The 22,677-nt window shown below is 30.5% G+C and overlaps 1 protein-coding gene across 2 annotated transcripts in view; it reads right to left on the bottom strand.

Moving 5' to 3' along the window:
- LOC120151060 (DNA damage-repair/toleration protein DRT100-like) overlaps positions 1-18,676 on the bottom strand; it is a 35,285-nt gene extending 16,609 nt beyond the window's left edge. The window contains exons 1-2 of one of the 2 annotated variants that reach the window (XM_039163607.1): positions 18,664-18,676; positions 10,052-10,061 (exon numbers count right to left, since the gene is read on the bottom strand). The gene's annotated coding sequence lies outside the window, so the exon portion shown is untranslated. Of the gene's footprint in view, positions 1-1,372; positions 1,389-10,051; positions 10,062-18,663 lie in introns of those variants that run through there. The other variant, XM_039163608.1, reaches the window with a different exon arrangement.
- Between the last annotated feature and the right edge of the window lie 4,001 nt (positions 18,677-22,677).

Below are 22,677 nucleotides of genomic sequence, written 5' to 3'. Positions count from 1 at the left end.
AATATCTTAGTGTAGTTTCAGTTGCAACAAAAAATGTTATAAATTTATATAGATTTTTAAGTCAAACTTGATAACATTATAAGTTGAAATTCGTCTTAAATTAGTCTTACATTTAAATATTAACATAACTACCTGTTTGTAAAAGTAAAAAATATTATATTAATACCATCGTTAAATTTTTATTTATCAGTGATTAAAATTTAAAAGTAGCGTTAATAATGTTTTTATTAAAAGAATAATTTAATAATTAATTAATAAAAAATATAATAGATTAGTGACTAACGGTATAGTTTACCAATACTATATAAGAGAAAGGGTAAAGTATACAAATGGTCCTTCAATTGTAGGTGTAGTTTTATTGAGTCTCTTGACTATTAAAAGTTACAAAATGATCATTCGACTATAGGGCGACGCTTTCTTGAGTCCTCTTACTATTAAAAGTCACAAAATGATTATCCTACTATTCATATGTTCCAAACTCGTCATTTTTTGTTAAAAAATTGACAACTATATGAACTAGAAGTTAACATGCTGATTGATTTATGTTAAAATCTAATCTTATAATCTCAAACGATTATCGTGTCTCAGTTAGCATGTTAAAGTCCACCTCAGACGACTATTAATTTTATTACCTGAAAAAGGACGAGTTTAGAATATATGAATAGTCGGATGACTATTTTCTAACTTTTAATAGTCGATGGACTCAACAAAGCAATATAGTATTATTTAAAATATGATATGTCATTTTGAAAGTTACATATCATGTTTATTTGATTAATTGTAATTTGATCCAAATCATTTTATTTAATCTAATTTATTGATTGAATGTAACATTTAAGTTAAATTATAATGAATTAAGTGAATGAGTTATGTTATTTGAAATTATCATGACATATTCTAAATTAATTAAATTGATTTTGTAAAATCAATAGATTTATTTTAATTATAAAATTTATCTGGGTAAAATTAACATGAAAAAATTCTTTTTCTCGCACACAAATATCTGGGTAAAATTGACCCTCGTACCCATTTTAAAAAAATAAAAATTAAAACATATTTTATGATAAAATACAAGTCGTCGGTGTACTATGTATTATTTAATGTGAATTTTCTTACATATGTTGTTGACAAAGTAGTCGTGGTATTTTTATTACATGTAGTGTTTGTCCAAAATTATTGGGACCGTTGGATGGACCACGAGGATCGTGATTGTAATTTGAACGTTGGGGCTATGTTGATTCAAATTATTTTACCTTTTTGTTTAAATTAAATAATCTTCATTTTGTGGCATATAATAAAAGTACAACTTCTCGTGAATAAGCCTTTTTGTCTTTCATTTTGGGTTCATAATTACCGGAAATTTTGAAAATACTTTTTAAAAAATAAAATGTGTAGTTTATGAATTTCATAATTTCACAATTTTATTTTTTATTAGCTCATGAATTTAATAATTTTATTTTTATTGAGTAAAATCAGAATTTAATTGAAATATATATAGAAAGGTGATATTATTGTAATTATTTTTAAATATGTAAATGATAAATTTATATTATTTTTTAGTTGAATTAAATATTTTTTTTATCTCAAACTTGACCTGACTCGACTTTATCATTCAAAAAAAATCTTATTCAATCCGATATGACCATATAATTCAGAACATCTTACCTAACTTAAACTTGATCTTTAAAAAAAATGATCCCATAGGATTAGATCGGAATCTACATAGTTCAAGTCTCATATTCATTCTTAAATTAAGATTGATAAAGATTTGTATATAAATTCTTTATCATTATATTTATGATTATTCATTAAATAATTTTTTATAAATTTAATTTTTTACATAAATATTTTCTTAATAAAAATTTAGATTCAAATTCAATATCTACTCTCTCTTTTTACATTTATAAATTAAATATTTCTTATATAAAAATTGTTATAATTTAAAGAAGATCTTTCAAAAACTATCAAATTTTCATCAATAAATATTTTCGGATAACTTTACCCTCTGAGCAGCCTCTAGAAGTTCTCCAAAGACACCACACCATCTTCGAAACTATCATTCGTCGGTATCACTCTCCAGAGTTCATACTCCTCAATCTTTGACGTGACATTTGACAGAGTCAAATCTAATAGTTGTCAGTTATATTTGTATAGTATGTTAGCATACTAATAAACATGATGTTCTTATATCTAACATCAATCATCAAAAGATTATCTTAAAAGCCCATCAGACAAACCCGATAGAAGTCTCTCTATTTTTCTTCTCATTCTTCACATCACTCAGCATCTCTTTATCCTTTTATATCTCTTAAAGAGAAACATCGATTAACAACTATTACTTCAACAACTGCATAAATACGTAAATCGTTAACGACCGATGAGACAAACTTGTTCCATAAATAATTAACAAAAATAAAGAAAATTTAACCAATTATATATCTAAATTATATAATCCATAAACATCAAAACCCTTCTATTGAAAACAATTATATTTAAAATTAGAATTTTAAAAAGTATTAATCGATCAAAAATTCAACTAATTAAGTATAGTATTCTCACCATTCCGCTTTTGAGAGACAAAATATTTCCACCACGTGCTTGTAAAAGTCAGCAATGTTGAAAATCTTAAAACATAATTTGCCAAAATATCATCCTTGAATTTTGACTCTCTTCTATATCTTTACACACAACCCATTATGCCAATTATGTATTATAAAATTAAAAAATAATTAAAGAATCAACAAAAAAAATCATTTAAATAAGTGAAAAGGTTCAAAAACATATAAAATAACATATTTAATTTTATTTTTAAATATTTAGAACATATTTTTTATATTTAATTTTTCTATAAATAAACCGGTTTAAATAGAAATTGCAAAGCCTTACGTTTTTTATTTTTCATTTAAATTCTTTTAACATTTTTTGCAAGTTTTGTATAATTTAAATTCTATAATTTATTTCAACTGAATCATCGCATGTAAAGTCATAAAAACTTTATATCAAAACTGTGTATGCTTATTTTTTTTCTCCAGTGATGGGGACGGTTCATTAGGGTCAAATAGAGTGTAAATTAATTAAGTTTTAATGAATAAAGTTATGTTCGTATTCTTTTACTTTTAGAAGTATTTATGTTCGCTTAAATTTTAATATATTGTTCGTGTTCAGTTCGTTTAGCATTCTATAATATTTTTAAAGTTCGTTTAACAATTACAAACATGTTTGATGACCAAACTTTCATTTTACCCCTTATTTACAATCACTGATGAGCTGGGTTCTAATCCACATAAATATTCCTAAACAGAAACAAAGTTTTATACATTATGAGGAACGTCTTCTATCTTTTCATCTCTCTTTTATAATTCATGTTAGAAGTATATAATCGTTTGTATCTTTAAATTTTAATTTTAAATTATTGATATTTTATTTTATCATTACATGTACTTTTATAAATTTATTTATTTTTCATATAAATAAAAGTATACAGATTAAATTCGGATTCACCATAATCTACCTAAATATCAACAAGTTAGACATCATAATCAGCTAATGACAAGTTAAAAGATTGTGAGATAGTAGGATGCGTCATTTGTTTTAAAAATAAACTTTTCTTTTTTAAGTTTCACAACGCAAAAGATTGAATGAATTAGGTTTTACTGCGTTGATTGCGCCATGGATATATAAATAGACCCCACTTGCATCAATCGATATTGTGGACGTTGAACAACCTAAGATGAATGATGATTTGCTGTTCTGTTCCAAACATCATTAAGATTTGATAAGTGTAAAAGTCTCTGTTTTAAGATTGTCCCATGACGGCAATTTCAAGTTTGTCAATAATGTAAGCAAGAGGATTCATCAGTCTACTTTAAAGGAAGCTTTCATGGAGTATGGTGTAGTGGTGGATGTTTTTATTGCATTCAGAAACAGAAGGAGACTATTTGATAGATCCACATTTGCATTTGTCAAGTATAGAAGCAAGCATGAAGCCAGTGTAGCGGTTCGGAGGGTAGATGGGAGGTTAATGGACGGTTATAGAATTAAAGTTTACCATGAGAAATCATCAGGTCAAATAAGCAATAGATATGAGTCTGGGAAACCGGTGAAGAGGATGTGGAAGCCGGCTTTGAGAGATTCAAGGTCCTATAAGGAAGTTTTGGGCGGCAGGAATGATAATGTTGGTCTGTCTCAAGATCAGGTTAAAGCGATCCAGCAAACTGGTATAGTTGCTTCGGGTGCTGTTATTCATGTCAGCATTTCGGATGGTTGCACTCTAAATTTAAGTCGGAATAAACTAGCATCAAGTTCGAATGTTATGGTACCTAAGCATGAGATGAGGTGGAGAGAGTCCTATTTGGTCGGCAAAATCAAAAGGATGTATAATGAGGATATTATTCACACAGCCTTCATGGCTGAAGGGTTTGGTATTAGGGTTAGTATCTGGCAAGAGTTGCTGGTGGTCATTCAGGTTAAGGGGGAAATGGAGCGTAAGGCGTGTTGGGATAACAGAGATGATTGGCTACGATCCTGGTTTGATGAATTAGAATTTTTAGAAGGTTATGATCACAGACTTAACAGGAAAATATGGGTTATATTAAAAGATGTCCCACTATTGGTGTGGAGCAATAAAATTTTCTATGAAATTGGGTACTTGTGGGGTTCAGTTGTCTCTATTCATGAAGAAACTAGAAATAGAATTCGTTTCGATGAAGCCATAATACTTTTGGAAGTGCAGAGTGCTTCGGCTGTAACACTCCCAACCCGTACCCGACCCGAATACGAGTATGAGGTGTCACATTGACTTTTCAAACTTTGACTCTTGACAAAATTCAAAAAAAAAATTTAAAAGTTTGATTAAAATAAAAGCGGTTTATTTACATAAATCGACCAAAATAACCAAAATCGATCAGAGCATATTCAACTCAATCAATTAGTACATGCCAACTATATTCAAAATAACAAAACACATTTAAATTCTCTATTTTCTGATCTGAAATTTTGTAAGGGAGATGTTAACCTATCTTGCTCTTCTTCGCTTCTTTTTTAGCTTCTGTAACCTACGTGTGAAACAATCACACGATAAGTCTATGACTTAGTGAGACATTAAACTTATAAAGGAAACTCTAAATGCTTAAACATGTATGAACATATCATCTTATCATGCCACATCAAAACAATATAACATTATATATATATAACATACTATACACATATAAATATTATACATTATTTTAAATCTCTAATCTTATTCCACTATCAATATTCTTATCATTTATATCTTATAATTATATCCTCTTATATCTATTCTTTTACTCAACATATTATTCAATTAACCAAGCAATACAAACATCATCATATAAATTATATCAGATTATCTAATAAGAAATACATGCATACATATAAATCATCGTTAATCACTTATCATTTAATAACATAGCACATATACTTAACCTGCTTAATCATATCCTATACATATACCTCATCATGTCCTTTCTATAAAATTTATCATATCACAATATATATTTGTTATTATCTCTTGATTAGCCCATGTACATATGTGAGAACTATTGATATGTGAGTCTCTAGAGGTTGTGCACTAATGTTGTCACCACAGCTCGTATAAATGCACCGAAGTGCCGCGTAGAATTGCACCGAAGTTCCATATAAAATGTCCCTAAGGACCACGTAGAAAATTCCTTAAGAATCATATACATATGCTAAGGACCAAATATGTGTCTCAAAAGACCTCATACATGTTCCAAAGAATACATATATTTCCTGAAGGACCGCATAGACACTCGACTCTTGGCATACCAACTATACCTCTAGCTCTCAAGACACATAACATGGGCATTAATATTTATGTTTGTCACATATTCACACATTCGTATCACATAGGCATATAATCTCATAGCTTCTTGTCACGTAGATCTTGTAATATTCTCGTAGAGTCTCATACCTCATTATCATATATATCATATCACATATATTTGTATTCACATAGACAAATAGTCATATAGATCCCTTTCACATATCTTAAATCATACCTTCATGTAATCACACATCTCTTGTCACATGTCTTATTATTACATTTTTATAAGATCACACGTAGTCAAGTAGTTCATTTCCATATAAATCACACATACACAAAGATCACTTGCACATAGAACATCTTCATAATACTCACATATCACATAGCTTATACTTGTTCTTATATCTTCTCATAACATATTCTCTTATAACTTTTTGTCATATCATTCTCACCATTTAATTTCACCTAATTCCTAGTCATGTGGCTTAGCTTATATACCTATATTCACATACCTTATAATTACCTAATGTACTCCATTTCACACCTAGTCACATAATTACGTAATTTACTTACACATAGATCATTGCCATACCTAAATCAGATAACACTCAATTATTCCTCATAAAGTTATACATATATTCATATAATCTCATATTATCCTATAAGTAAATACTTATCTTATGGTTTGGTATCATCATTTATACTCAATTCTCTTCACTAATATATTATTCTCATATTACTCTATAGTCTAATCTTATTTAATTCATCACCTTTCTCATGTCGTCATATAAATATATTATATTGATTCTTATAATTGATCACAAATACTATGCAACATGTGTGGTCACCTATCACATAACCTATTTCACATTCCCATGTAATCATATAGATCATTCATATTAATTCATATAACTTATCACAAGACATGTATTCACACAAATCATTTAATACATACTGTAATATATATCACATATACCCAAATCAAACATATGCATATGATCATAAATTCATGCATTCTAATATAGGAAATAGACTCGTCGCAAGTCTTATTTCCATTAAACATCATAAACTAACTTGTATGCACTCACCTTGGCCTCACTAAGTTCCAATCCCCTTTTATAATTTTCTTTCTTCCGATCGAATCTTAACTTGATGGTCATCCCGAAACTTGTTCGTGCTCGATATCTACATATTTATACATTGATACTTATCAGTATCTAATTGATGTATTCTAATCTATCATTTCTTAGACCAAAAGAAAGTCCTTATTTTATTTTCCCTTGAAGTGCATCGGTACATTCTTCAGTGTATCGATGCATCCCTTAACATGTGCATCGATGCACTACCCATGCATCGATACACAAATCACCTTTAATGTTTTAATCTTAAGGGGTGTATCGATGCACTCCTTATGCATCGATGCACTAATTGCATTCGATGTTTCCATTTTTAAAGGGTGCATCGATGCACTTCCTGTGCATCGATACACACTGAACAATTTCTGGAAATTTACCCTTGATGCATCGGTACATGTTGAATGTGTACCGATGCACACTAGCCCAGAATTCTAATTTATGCACGAAAATTCACTCTTTTCAGCTTAATTGCTTCATATATAATCCCCTCTCTTATTCTTAACTTACATACTCATGCTTAAACTCATTTATTCTCATTTATCACATCTTTATCCTCAAAATCCTATCTTCCAAAAAGAATTCAAGAATCATACCAAATTTTCTATGTGCTTTAAATCCACTTTTAACACCTTATATCTCTTAATTCATTCATTGACAAGTCAAATATAATCTCAATTTCCACTTATCAAGTTTATTCCAAATTTTCATTCAAGAGTTCATAATCTTTAATCTCTCCTAACTCCTCCATTCTTAGATTTTAAGATAACTTCAGCTTTTATTAAGCTTTCTTAATACCTTAAGAATCAAAACTCACTTAAACATTAAGAAATAGTCCACAGAAATTATACTCACCTTAACCAAGGAGCTCATGGGAAGAAGAAAGCAAGAAGAAGAATAAGCTTCCAGACTTCTCCCTTAAATCCCATGTGTTTATCCTTAAATAAAGAAGAGAAAATATCCTTAAAGTTGAAAAAACCATAATAACCTTCATTCTTTATGTCCTTATAATTTAATCCACTACTTAAATATTCCTATTTAATTTCTTATACTTTTCAATCTTTCAAAAATCAATCCTCAAAGTTTCAAAATTTCTATTTTAATCACTAACCCCAATTTTGGGATATTACAAATCTCCCCTCCTTTTAAGAAAATTCGTACTTGAATTTTCATTACACATATCAATAAGAACATATCTTCTAATGTTCTCATGTTGCCTCATTTACTTAATCTTTTCTCCATTTATTTCTTCAACCACCTTTTTCCTTTGTACATCCTTATCAATCTTTAATTGCCTTGCAATAATAGACAGCTTTTATTCCATCATCACTTAATTACTTCTTAAACTTCCTTAATACATATTAATCATTCTTTATTTATCTGACTAAGTTTGCTTGACCAAAAACATAGCCTTTATCACATATGATTCTTTAAACTTTATCCTTTCATTTCCTTATTCCATTATTCCCTTATTCATTCAAAATCCAAATCTCCTTTTACACAAATCTCCTTCTACACAAATAATATCTTTTCTTTCATGCTCACATACTCTTTTCCTATCACTTATTCTCATATTTGATTAATGATCTTTATCACATCTTCATAACTCTTATAATACATATGAACTACCCAAAACCGTGTTATGATATCAAATTCTTCAACTCCATTACACTTATTATCACATAACTTCGTTAATCAATACCAGTTCTTCTAATTTGAAACGTAAACATTCATCGAACCAACTGCATACATTCCTTTCAATTAGAATTAATCCCTCAATAATTCACTTAACTTACCACATCTTTCCTCATACTCTATGCAATTTCCTTTGCTAAACTCAACATTCCAACTTCATTTGTCTTGTAAACTAATCACCGATGTACACATTTTAATCTCTTTTGAAATAATATCTATGTTATTTGATCCATTTTAACGACTTTTCTTCTTTAATTAACATAATTTCTAACATAAATCTTGACCCATTCGTCCACCTTCATATATTTCTTCATATCCTTTTTCAACTTCTTATTTAATTTTCCCCCAATACCAGACTTTATTATTTAAATGGGTCTGACTTTCGTCAGATTTGATCATTTGACATAAAATACAACTAATTCAAACCGAGTATGTAGTTGAAAATCATAATCTTTGTCTCTCTCTTCGATAGTGTTGATTTCTGTGAGATATGAATTATGAATTCTCTTAATCCTTCTGAGATCTCTCTAGATCTTTAACAAAATTCACCACTTCTTGAAAAGAACAATTTCAATACCAATGATATTCTTTTAGTCTAGGCACAAGCCCTCCATACCTCACTTACATACATCATTTTCCTTAAACATACAAATCCTTATCTCCTTCATTACGTCACATTTATATAATCGAGATACACAACTATATCCATATCCATTTCATATTTGATTAACTTATCCTGACAATATCTTCAAATCCTTTAACTCCAATACATTTTCCATCTTTTCTCTTCTTTGATTATACACTTACTTTTGATCGTTGAAGATCCATATCTTTTCTTGCTATTTCAATACTCTTTTATACTTATCCCTGATGATCAATCCTTATCACATCTAGAATGCAAACCCTTATCGTATCCATACTCTTGTTTAACCATAGTACTATCATGTTATCTCAAATTCATAAACTCTGTCTTCATATACCTTATACACTTGTCACTAATGCATTTATTCTTGAACTCTTATACAAATACTCACCATATCCTTTGATATTTTTAACATTCTTATGGAGACACTTATTCACCATATTCTATCTTATCCATGCACTAACAAAACTAATTCATATCGCCTTTCTGATTCAAAATAATGAAGATCTTCTATCACTATTCTAATACAATTTCAATTTTCTAAAATCAACTTTTGATCTTGCGAGGCACTTCCTGAGATGTCCCTCTCTTCATCCTGCCTGGCCAAGACAGGTGAATAGCTATCATAGTTAGGAATATTGCCTTTCACTATACATCGAAATTATCATAATCATACTTATATTATAACTTAGCAATCTAATTCTATTAGCAAGACAACACATTCCTTACACTATCATATCAGAAATTTTCACTCTATGTTGGCATGTACACATTTTTAAAACTCTTTTACCTTCGGTTTAAGCCTAGAATCGGCTAAACCTTAGCTCTGATACCATTAAATGTAACACCGCCAACCCGTACCCGACCTGAATACGAGTCTGAGGTGTCACATTGACTTTTCAAACTTTGACTCTTGAAAAAATTCAAAGAAAATTTAAAACTTTCATTAAAATAAAAGCGGTTTATTTACGTAAATCGACCAAAATAACCAAAATCGATCAGAGCATATTCAACTCAATCGATTAGTACATGCCAACTATATTCAAAATAACCAAACACATTTAAATTCTCTATTTTCTGATCTGAAATTTTGTAAGGGAGATGCTTACCTGTCTTGCTCTTCTTCGCTTCTCTTCTCGCTTCGCTTCTGTAACCTACGTGTGAACAATCACACGCTAAGTCTATGACTTAGTGAGGCATTAAACTTATAAAGGAAATTCTAAATGCTTAAATATGTATGAACATATCATCTTATCATGCCACATCAAAACAATATAACATTATATATATATAACATACTATACACATATACATATTATGCATTATTTTAAATCTCTAATCTTATTCCACTATCAATATTCTTATCATTTATATCTTATAATTATATCCTCTTATATCTATTCTTTTACTCAACATATTATTCAATTAACCAAGCAATACAAACATCATCATATAAATCATATCAGATTATCTAATAAGAAATACATGCATACATATAAATCATCGTTAGTCACTTACCATTTAATCACATAGCACATATACTTAACCTGCTTAATCATATCCTATACATATACCTCATCATGTCCTTGCTATAAAATTTATCATATCACAATATATATTTGTTATTATCTCTTGATTAGCCCATGTACATATGTGAGAACTATTGATATGTGAGTCTCTAGAGGTTGTGCACTAATGATGTCACCACAACTCGTAGAATTGCACCAAAGTGCCGTGTAGAATTACACCGAAGTGCCATATAAAATGTCCCTAAGGACCACGTAGAAAATTCCTTAAGAATCATATACATATGCTAAGGACCAAATATGTGTCTCAAAAGACCTCATACATATTCCAAAGAATACATATATGTCTCGAAGGACCGCGTAGGCCCTCGACTCTTGGCATGCCAACTATACATCTAGCTCTCAAGACACATAACATGGGTATTAATATTAATGTTTGTCATATATTCACACATTCGTATCACATAGGCATATAATCTCATAGCTACTTGTCACGTAGATTGTGTAATATTCTCGTAGAGTTTCATACCTCATTATCATATATATCATATCACATATATTTGTATTCACATAGACAAATATTCATATAGATCCCTTTCACATATCTTATATCATACCTTCATGTAATCACACATCTCTTGTCACATGTCTTATTATTACATTTTTATAAGATCACACGTAGTCAAGTAGTTCATTTCCATATAAATCACACATACACAAAGATCACTTGCACATAGAACATCTTCATAATACTCACATATCACATAGCTTATACTTGTTCTTATATCTTCTCATAACATATTCTCTTATAACTTTTTGTCATATCATTCTCACCATTTAATTTCACCTAATTCCTAGTCATGTGGCTTATCTTATATACCTATATTCACATACCTTATAATTACCTAATGTACTCCATTTCACACCTAGTCACATAATTACGTAATTTACTTACACATAGATCATTACCATACCTAAATCATATAACACCCAATTCTTCATCATAAAGTTATACTATATATTTATATAATCTCATATTATCCTATAAGTAAATACTTATATTATGGTTTGGTATCATCATTTATATTCAATTCTCTTCACTAATATATTATTCTCATATTACTCTATAGTCTAATCTTATTTAATTCATCACCTTTCTCATCTAGTCATATAAATCTATTATATTGATTCTTATAATTGATCACGAATACTATGTAACTTGTATGGTCACCTATCACATAACCTATTTCACATTCCCATGTAATCATATAGATCATTCATATTAATTCCTATAACTTATCAAAAGACATGTATTCACACAAATCATTTAATACATACTGTAATATATATCACATATACCTAAATCAAACATATGCATATGATCATAAATTCATGCATTCTAATATAGGAAATAGACTCGTTGCAAGTCTTATTTCCATTAAACATCATAAACTAACTTGTATGCACTCACCTTGGCCTCACTAAGTTCCAATCCCCTTTTATAATTTTATTTCTTCCGATCGAATCTTAACTTGATGGTCATCCCGGAACTTGTTCGTGCTCGATATCTACTTTTTTATACATTGATACATATCATTATCTAATTGATGTATTCTAATCTATCATTTCTTAGACCAAAAGAAAGACCTTATTCTATTTTCCCTTGAAGTGGATTGATACATTCTTCAGTGTATCGATGCATCCCTTAACATGTGCATCGATGCACTACCCATGCATCGATACACAAATCACATTTAATGTTTTAATCTTAAGAGGGTGTATCGATGCACTCCTTATGCATCGATGCACTAATTGCATTCGATGTTTCCATTTTAAAGGGTGCATCGATGCACTTCCTGTGCATCGATACACACTGAACAATTTCTGGAAATTTACCCTTGATGCATCGGTACATGTTGAATGTGTACTGATGCACACTAGCCCAGAAATCTAATTTATGCACAAAAATTCACTCTTTTCATCTTAATTGCTTCATATATCATCCCCTCTCTTATTCTTAACTTACATATTCATGCTTAAACTCATTTATTCTCATTTATCACATCTTTATCCTCAAAATCCCATCTTCCAAAAAGAATTCAAGAATCATACCAAATTTTCTATGTGTTTTAAATCCACTTTTAACACCTTATATCTCTTAATTCATTCATTGAAAAGTCAAATATAATCTCAATTTCCACTTATCAACTTTATTCCAAATTTTCATTCAAGAGTTCATAATCTTTAATCTCTCCTAACTCCTCCATCCTTAGATTTTAAGATAACTTCAGCTTTTCTTAAGCTTTCTTAATACCTTAAGAATCAAAACTCACTTGAACATTAAGAAATAATCCACAGAAATTATACTCACCTTAACCAAGGAGCTCACGGGAAGAAGAAAGCAAGAAGAAGAATAAGCTTTCAAACTTCTCCCTTAAATCCCACGTGTTTATCTTTAAAGAAAGAAGAGAAAATATCCTTAATGTTGAAAAGACCATAATAACCTTCATTCTTTATGTCCTTGTAATTTAATCCACTACTTAAATATTCCAATTTAATTTCTTATACTTTTCAATCTTTCAAAAATCAATCCTCAAAGTTTCAAAATTTCTATTTTAGTCACTAACCCCAATTTTAGGATATTACATCGGTGATACCGAAGAGATGTTCCGTTTTCATTAATGGTAGGGTTTTCTCCATTACAATTCTGACGAAGGTTTATGAAGAAGAGAGACTGTTCATAGATGGCACTTAGTCGGGTGGTGGTCCGGTCTTTCCAGCATCTGACGGTATTGTTCGTTCTCCAAGGATGCAAGACGAATCTGATGCAGATGATGGTTACGAGGTAGGCTGTATGGGTGATAGTGTATTTGATAATCAAAGTAAGAGGAGCGAACATGGTCTTCTGAAAAGTAGGTCTCTGCATGCAGCTTATGTTGTGGGGATTGTGGAGTATGTCGGAGATGATTTACACGAGGTGCCCATAATGTCTAATGATGGGCTTTTGAATTTGTTGGTGGATGATAGTATTGGATTAGTGGACATTAATAGAGAGTCAACCCAAATTGGAGTGTCACAATCCATATCCAATAGTTCCAGATTTTTAGAAGTCCCAATTATTGAAGCTTCTTCTCTTCAAGGATGTATGGGTGGTATTCGAGAATTAGCATATGCGGTTAATAGAGATAAAGTCTTTACTTGCTTCGATGGAGTTGTTAAGTCTGCTGTGGGCAAGTCAGCCAAGGGTGTTTGTAAAATTCCTAGTTTGCAGGACGGTGGAAAGGCACGTAAAAAAAAGAAGAGCGTGAAAGGTAAAAGAGTGAGGAAAATTACTGGAAATTCCCAAATTTGGATTGGGGCCTCTAATGTTGATTATTCAGTTCGACATTCCGAAAATGTTACTGAAGTGGAGGTATGCCTAGAAGTGGCAGATACATTGGGCGTGCAGTTTGGTGCTTTAAGGGAGAGGGTTCTCGAGAGATTGGAGTCCAGTGTCCATTCGGGTAAGCCTTGAGTCTGTGTTAGTAATATGGGCGTGAATTTCTTGTGTTTTTTAGTAGTTTCATATGGATTTAGGTCTTTTTGTATTGACGTGGAATATAAGAGGGTTGGGTAAGTTTGAGAAAATTAGAGCAGTAAGTCGGGTTATTAATTCAAGTAAAGCTAGGGTAGTGCTGTTGCAGGAGTCTAAAGTCGTGAACTTACCTGTTGGTGTTGAGAAAAGGTTAAAAGGGAGGTTTGTTACGGACATGATTTGTGCTCCGGCTGAAGGTGCATCAGGGGGTTGATTTCTTTGTGGGATAAAGATTTCTTTAAAGTGATTTGCCATAACGTTTATAGGAGATTCATTGTGTTTATAGGAGATTCATTGTGATTCTTTAAAGTGATTTGCCATAATAGATTTCTATGGTCCGAATGCCCATGGAAAAAGAGTGAGTTTTTTTGAACAGTTAAATTTCATTATAGAAAACATGAAGGTTCCGGTTATTGTGGGCGGGGATTTTAATATTGTGAGATCGGACTTGGAAAGAACAGGAAGCAAAACATTTCGTGTTCCATGATGGATTTCGAAGAATTTATTACGAAGTGGGACTTGGTTGATGTTCCTATTTTGGGTAGCGTATTTACTTGGTTTAGGGGATGTTTGAGCACATCAGCTAGTAGGCTTGATAGATTCCTAATTTCAGCCGACTTTGTGTGTTTAAGTCCAAATCTGGTGCAAGTTACGCTAAATAGAGGTTTATCATATCATAATCCTATCCAGTTATGTGAAAGGAAGCTTAAGAAGGTTTATAGGCCTTTTAAATGGTTCAACCATTGGGCTGACGACCATTCTCTTGCTGAAAAAATTAGAAAGGTCTTCGGCACTAATCAAGGTAAAGATTTGAATCATGTCATGTTGTTAACTAAGAAGGTGACTAAGGATTGGGTTGAGGCGAGAAGAGAGTTAAAGTCTGATCAGATTGTGGTTCTAGAAAAAATTGATTCTTTAGAAAAGTCGTGTTTGGTGAACCCAACAGACAAGGCTACACAAGTTGAAATTATGTCAGTAAGGGCGAAGTTATGGGTGGAGTATAGGAAGACGGAAAGAGAATGGTTGCAAAAGTCGAGACTAAAGTGGTTTAAGGAAGGTGATAAGAATACAAAATTTTTTCATCTCACTATTGCGTTTAGAGGTCGCAGGAATAAGATTTGGAAGTTGAATGTGCATTATTCGGTGTTCAAAAATCAAGCAGGGACCCAACAAGCTTTCGTCAACCACTTTCGCTCTTGTTATAACGAAGTGTCCACTATTCCGATAAAGAAGTTTGATATTCCGTTTAGAATGACCAGTTCCGCCTCAAGAATATGGATCGAAAGATCTTTCTCGGAATAGGAGGTTTGGCGCACAATTCATTCTTCGGATGGTTCAAGAGCTCCCGGTCTGGATGGGTTTAGCTTGGATTTTTTCAAGTAATTTTTGGATATCAAAGTCGATGTTATGAAATTTGTGAATGATTTTTATTGGGTGAAAATTGCATATTTCTCCTTTAATAAATCGTTTATTACTTTGATTCCGAAGAAAATACAAGTTGTCTATCCCGAAGATTTCAGACCTATTTCGTTGGTGGGGAGTATTTATAAGATTGTGGCACGTGTATTGGCGAAAAGATTGGGTTCTTGTATTAAAGAAGTGATTGGCGAGAACTCGTTTGCTTTTTTAGCCGGAAAACAAATTTTAGATTGTTCATTGATTGCGAATGAGATTGTAGATGAACTAAAAAAAATTTCAGAAGCCGTCATGGTTAAAGCAGATTTCAGCAAAGCATACGACACAGTAGACTGGGTGTTTTTGAATTTTATTTTAAAGAAAATGAGGTTTGGCAAGAGATGGAGGAAATGGATTCATATATGTGTTTCGACGCCAAAGATTGATGTTTTGGTTAATGGGTGTCCATCGAAATATTTTTCAATCAAAAAGGGACTTAGACAAGGCTGCCCGCTATCACCGTTTCTGTTTAATGTGGTAGGCGAGGCGCTTAGTGGATTGTTGAAGAAAGCGGTTACACTCGATGTGTGTCGAGGGGTGTATATTGGGAGTACAAGAGTAGGCGTTTCTCACGTTCAATTTGCTGACGATTTAATTCTTTTTTCGGAAGCCAAAGAAGATAATATTCTCAACTTGTTTCGTGTTCTAAGAATCTTCGAAGTAGTAGCCGGGCTGAAATTAAATTTACAGAAGATGGAATTATTTGGTATTAATGTGGAAGATGACAAGGTTAAAGGGTGGGTTGATTCGTTGTGTTGTGATTCGGCAAGATTGCCAACAGTGTATTTGGGGCTGTCGTTAGGTTATAGAAAAAATAACAAACTGATGTGGCAACCAATTGTGGAGAAGATCAGATCTCGTCTACAAAGCTGGAAAGGTAATTTACTATCTTTCGGGGTAGGATTACATTGATTAAGTCCGTTTTGGTAAACTTACCGGTGTATTACATGTCGTTATTTTCTATGCCAAAATCCATAGCCGAAATGATTAATAAATGTATAGCGAGATTTATGTGGAATTTTAAGGTGGATAGATGTATTCATTGGATTAAGTGGGATATGATTAGTGGTCCGAAATCTCATGGTGGTCTAGGCCTTTTTGATGTTAAAGTCAAGAATCATACATTGTTGAACAAATGGATTGGCGCTTTAGTGAGGATTCTGAAAGCTTATGGAGAAAGATTGTTGTTGCTAAATACAAGTATGATCCTGTTGCGATGTTACCCAAAGGCATTAGCGCTCGTTACTCAACTGGTTTGTGGCACGAGATAGTGCGCAAAGTGGTGACAAATGAGGATGATGTCCGTGTGTTATGGGGGAATTCAAGAATAGATTTATGGACTGATAATTGGACCGCCGTCCGTTCTTTGAAGTAGCTTTCCCTAGAATTTATGGGTCATTAAAAATAAAGGCAAAATTAATGAGTTCGGAAGCTGGGAGAATGGTTTATGGATATGGAACATCGAGTTGAGGCGGGAGTTGTTCTCATGGGAAATTCTGAGTTGGATTCAATTTAATCAAGTTATTAACAATGGAGTTTCTGTTGTTCCTGGGTAGATAGATTGATGTGGTCAGGGGCGTCCAATGACATCTATCTAGAGATTTTTGTATAAAGTTGGCTTCGGTCGGTAAGATACAAGATCCCATATGGAATAAAGTCTGGAACAAATTCGTTCCTCCTAAAGTAGTTGCTTTTGTTTGGAAAGAGGTGTATAACAGACTGCCGGTAGCGACTGAATTGATCAAGAGAGGGGTTGTTGGGTGCGTTCAGCCTCTTTGCATTTTTTTGTAAAGAGCATTCGGAAGATGTTAGCCATGTGCTTTGCCATTGTAATGTTGTTTGGCAAGTGTGGCAAAGGTGGTGTTTTTTATGGAGAGTTAGGATTACCCTCCCCTTTGATGTTAGACAACTTTTACAGGTTTTTACAGGTTTTGTTTTTTATGCAATTTTGTTGTTGGCTTCTTATCCTGTTGAGTGACCTCCAGTTATCCTCGGATGGTAGTAGGTTTCGTGAGTTTAGCCATATGAGGAGCAGTATTGTTCTTCATGCCTCATGATTAGTGCCGGCTGGGTGAATTGAGCTGCTGTTGATTTCTGGTATTTTGTTTCTGCCCCTGTTCCAGACTAGTGGCTTTTCAGCTATTCAGACTCGTTGGAAGGCTTGCTAGCATTTGTTTTTGTCTCTTGTTTGCATGATTGCAAGCTCTACGGTCCATTTGCTTCATGATTTTCCTGCTTTATTGGCCCAGTTTCACTTAGTTATAGTTTTCATCCAATTTTTTGGTTCGTCTGTTCGTTGTCCATGAGTTGGGTTGGGGACTGTTCTGTGTATCAGATACTGTTGTATCGCTTAATTACCACCTCAAGGTTCACTCTTTTTCTTCCATTTAAGGGTTAGAGAAGTTTTTAATGAGGTTGAGGTGATGTACTTTGTAATCCTCTCTAATACAAAGTACCTTTTTTTTAAAAATTATTATTTCAAATCATGTGTTTTTCATTTTTCTTTTGGTACTGTTAAAATATCGTATATGAATATTTATTGATACTTCAACGTTATCCTTTCGAACTTCGTAGAGTGTAAAGAAAAGAATTTCAAAATGGATTGCAATTTACACAATGAATTCAACGAGATCTGGACTCAAGATTTTGAAATTAAAATATTCGAGTGTTGACTATTGAAATGTCAAAAATGATTTTTATTTCTTAAAAATTTATAACCGGAAAAGTAATAAATATCATATGCAGGAGATGGAATTTAAAATATGTTGATTTTGTTTAACTTCACCAGATAATAGAAACAATAAATTCACCATAAATGTAGAAATCACAAAAAAAAACATTCTATATTATAGAAAAAAAATAAACTTCACCAAAAATGAACATATTATTAGATCAAAATCTATAATTATATAATACTTTTATAGAGCCTGAAACGAAACCCCTTTGAACTCCAATAAAGCTCCCAAAACATTCTATATTTATAGAGAAAATAAACTCCACCAAAAATCTTTACTCCATTAAATTTTTTACTTGGACAAACTTAAATACTAATGATCTTAATCACTATAATTAATAAAATTCAACTTAAAATTAGAGTTCTAATCAATATACAACAATTTATTTCTTTAACACAAATTTTATTCGAACAACAATTTTTAAATATTTAAATAACTTCAATTTTTACATAAATTAGATATATATTAAATCATTTTTGTAATATACCGATTATGTTACACTTCCAAATATTATGTCACATCAATGTAATCAATTATTGTATAAATTTCAGATTTTAATTTTATACTATTTAACTATAGATCGAATTTGGAGGTATTTTTTAAGAAAGATGAAATTGAGTTAAATTTTCTATGATTTTTGTAAAATAAAGTACATTGAAAGTATTAAAGTTGATGTTTAAGCACGAACCAAACGACTTCAATAGTAAATAGATTTGTTTCATCCCTTAAAACGCTTTCTTATTCATAAGATATATACTTATTATATATAAATTCGTGAGTATATGAATTTATATAATCTTTTATACAAGTTCTTTTATTCAAAGTTATACCCGGATATATATATATATTTAAAAATAAAGAATGATATGTTGATAGTCAAGACTTGATCTATCGTGATTAGTGCTAGAATTGCAGGCTGGTATAACGAATTGGTCCTATTATGATCATATGATTAACACACATTATATTATATGTTACTACAAATACCTTATATCACATTTGAAAAAGAGGTCACTTTTTTCAACTGTCCACTTCTTCCTACTTTTCATGATCGATCTTCTTTATTCACACATTAATTAATGATCGCTTTTTTACCATCCGTAACTCTTCGTCTAAATCAAAAGAAAAAATTAATCAAAATATACAAAACCAAATATTCTCAGTAACATAATTTATATATATATATATATATATATATATATATATGAAAATAATGGTATCTTGACTATCGTGATTAGTGGTAGAATTGGAGGGTTGGGCAGTTGGCACAACCAAATAATTGGGTGTTATATAGTACACAAAATGTCTTATCTAACTGAATTGTTAAGGGATAATGTGATACAATGAAGAATCCAAAATCTGCGATCATTGTTATTCAATTTTGAAAGTGAAGTCCATTGACTATTTTATTTGATTAAACTTTTTTATTATTAATTATAATAAAAATATAAAAAATGATTTTGTTTATAAGAAATCGAATAATCTCAAATATTACAATTTCAAAATCTCATATATTTGAAATTAAAATAAAAGTTCCAACAATGCTTACTTCTAATTACCCATAAAATTAATTTTTTTCCTGAATTGAGAAAAATGTAGATTTGTGCCATGATGGATTTATAGTTTAGTAAATGAATGAACTAACCTACACCGCTATAAATAAGTGTGATAATTCAGTAAAGGAAAGAACTAATTTATACCGGTGTAATTAAGTATGGATAAATTAATAACGAAAGAACTAACTCATACCAATGTAATTAAGTGTTGATAATTAAGTAAATTTATCGAGAAAAAAATTTGTTTCTCTATTTTTCATTCTTTTTTAAGGAAAACTTAAATCAACAGCTAAAGAAAAAAAAAATTATCGACAATAAATATAGTCAGATAAAAAGAAGAAGAATAGAATCTTATTACAGATTTAACAAACGATTTAAGAAATAAAAAGAATGTTCCTTTTGAAATAATTCACTTATTTCAAAAATATTCTTGTCCGAAATAACGGAAATAAAAAAAAAATTACAAATTACACTTAAACTAAACTAAACACTATTGGACATCATTCAAGTGTATAAGCCATTAGGATTTGGAAATATCATGAAGCTCATAATAAAGTGGGTCCTAATCATTGATTTGTTTATCACTAAGATGTCATTAACTTGATTTCATTCAACATCAATCTCTATATTCTGTTGTGTTTTCATTATTATTTTCATTAAATTTTATATTATATTCAGTGACAAATTCAGTAAAAAATATTTATTGACTGGCCAATATAAACATAATAAAAAGTTTATCTAATGTTTAGCATATATATAATCTTTCAATTTAAAAATTTAATAACTAAAACCAGTATAATTACATGTTCTAAAAGAACTTTAAAATTTATTTTAACAAAATACATAGTTCGAAATATAATATTTTCATGTAACAAGATGAACACTTTTTTTCATAGAATCAAAATCATCTATGATTGAGACAAACGAAATAATGAAAATTTTTGATTGAATAATATAAGATACGAGGAGTATCTTTTAAATTTTTATTATAATCTTGTAGGTGATGTTGAAAAATTGCTAAACAAACGTTAATAACACCACAAATTCATAAGTAATTAAAGAACAAATAAATAAAGTATGCAAATTCAGAAAAAATTAATAAAAAAACCCTGCAAAATAACATCAACACTTAAAATTTTAGTTAAGATACTCAATTACCTTCATGTTTTTAAAATAATTCTTTGAATTTGAAAATCATATAATGAATATAAATAAACAAGAAAGAGAAGACATCACATTATATAAGTTATAAGATTTTGAAGATATAAAATTGTAAAATTAAGTAGGACTCTAATTAATTTAATTTTGATTAAATAGAATTAAAATTAAAATTAAAATTAATAAAATTATATTTTTCTTAATATAAGATATTGAAGAGATAAAAGTATACTTAAATTTAAAATTAAATAGGACTTTAATTAATTTAATTTTGATTAAATAAAATTATAATCATATCTAAATTTAATAAAATTATAAAATTATTTTTTGTCTCTTAGCATTGGGATCCATGGCTTAGGAAGGTCCAGGCCTACCTCCTCCCCTGTATATATTAATTATTTTTCGAGTTATTTTAAAATTATTAAGCACCACATATGAAGGAGGTGGGGGTGTGCTTCTTATCTCACCACCATGTGGATGTGGGGGCAAACATAATTTAATTTGTGATGATTTATTATTACTACTATTCAACTCATGATATAGAAACTCAAAGCAAAATAAAATTGTAGCTTCTAAATTTTAAAATCAATATTATAAACCTGAATCCCAAAAATAGAATAAATTATTGATTATAAATATTATTTTATTAAGTAAAGATATACTATATTTTAGGATAAATGTTGAGATTCAAATTCATCAACGATGGATCTAGAAATATTTTTGAAGATGAGCACATATATACTAATAATAGAAAATTTTTATATGGGATAGACACAAATAAAAATTTCAAGTTAGATAACTAACATAAAGAAATTTCGATTTCAGGATAAACACACACCCATTCTAAAGTTCATTTGCATCCTCCACTAAAACTCAAATAAAATGAGACAACACAAACATCCTTGGTCCAAATTATTACAAGCACTAACCCCGGTTTCTTGCTTACTGTTCATATAATGAAGTTGGCTCTGATTAAGATGGTTTTATGATCTTACAATCTCGTTCTTGATCCGACTTGAATAATTTAATAAAATACGACTAAACCGAAAAGTTTTAAAACTGTAGTGGGTCTGGAAAATTTGTTGGTCCCATGAAGTTAGGCAGATGGGAACTGCATAGATTTTCTGATGTTTAAGCCATTGGGCCATAAGAGCCTAGCCCCCGCTTGTTCTGGGGTGGGACACCAAAGTTGGCTGGTTCACCTAATCTCATCTCTCGACATTTTCTTTAATAGGAGATAGATTGTTTAAAATTGATATGAAATCTAATATTAATTAAAATTAGGGTAAAATACACATGGTTTATGATATGAGTTGTTTTGTTGAATCTCGTTACTATTAGAAATTATAAAATGATTATATGATATCATTTTGTTGAATTATTCGATTATTAA

This window comes from Hibiscus syriacus, unplaced genomic scaffold (genome assembly GCF_006381635.1).
Source record: "Hibiscus syriacus cultivar Baekdansim isolate YM2019G1 unplaced genomic scaffold, ASM638163v2 tig00111027_pilon, whole genome shotgun sequence".
Classification (NCBI taxonomy): domain Eukaryota; kingdom Viridiplantae; phylum Streptophyta; class Magnoliopsida; order Malvales; family Malvaceae; genus Hibiscus; species Hibiscus syriacus.
This window is presented reverse-complemented; position numbering and strand designations above follow the sequence as displayed.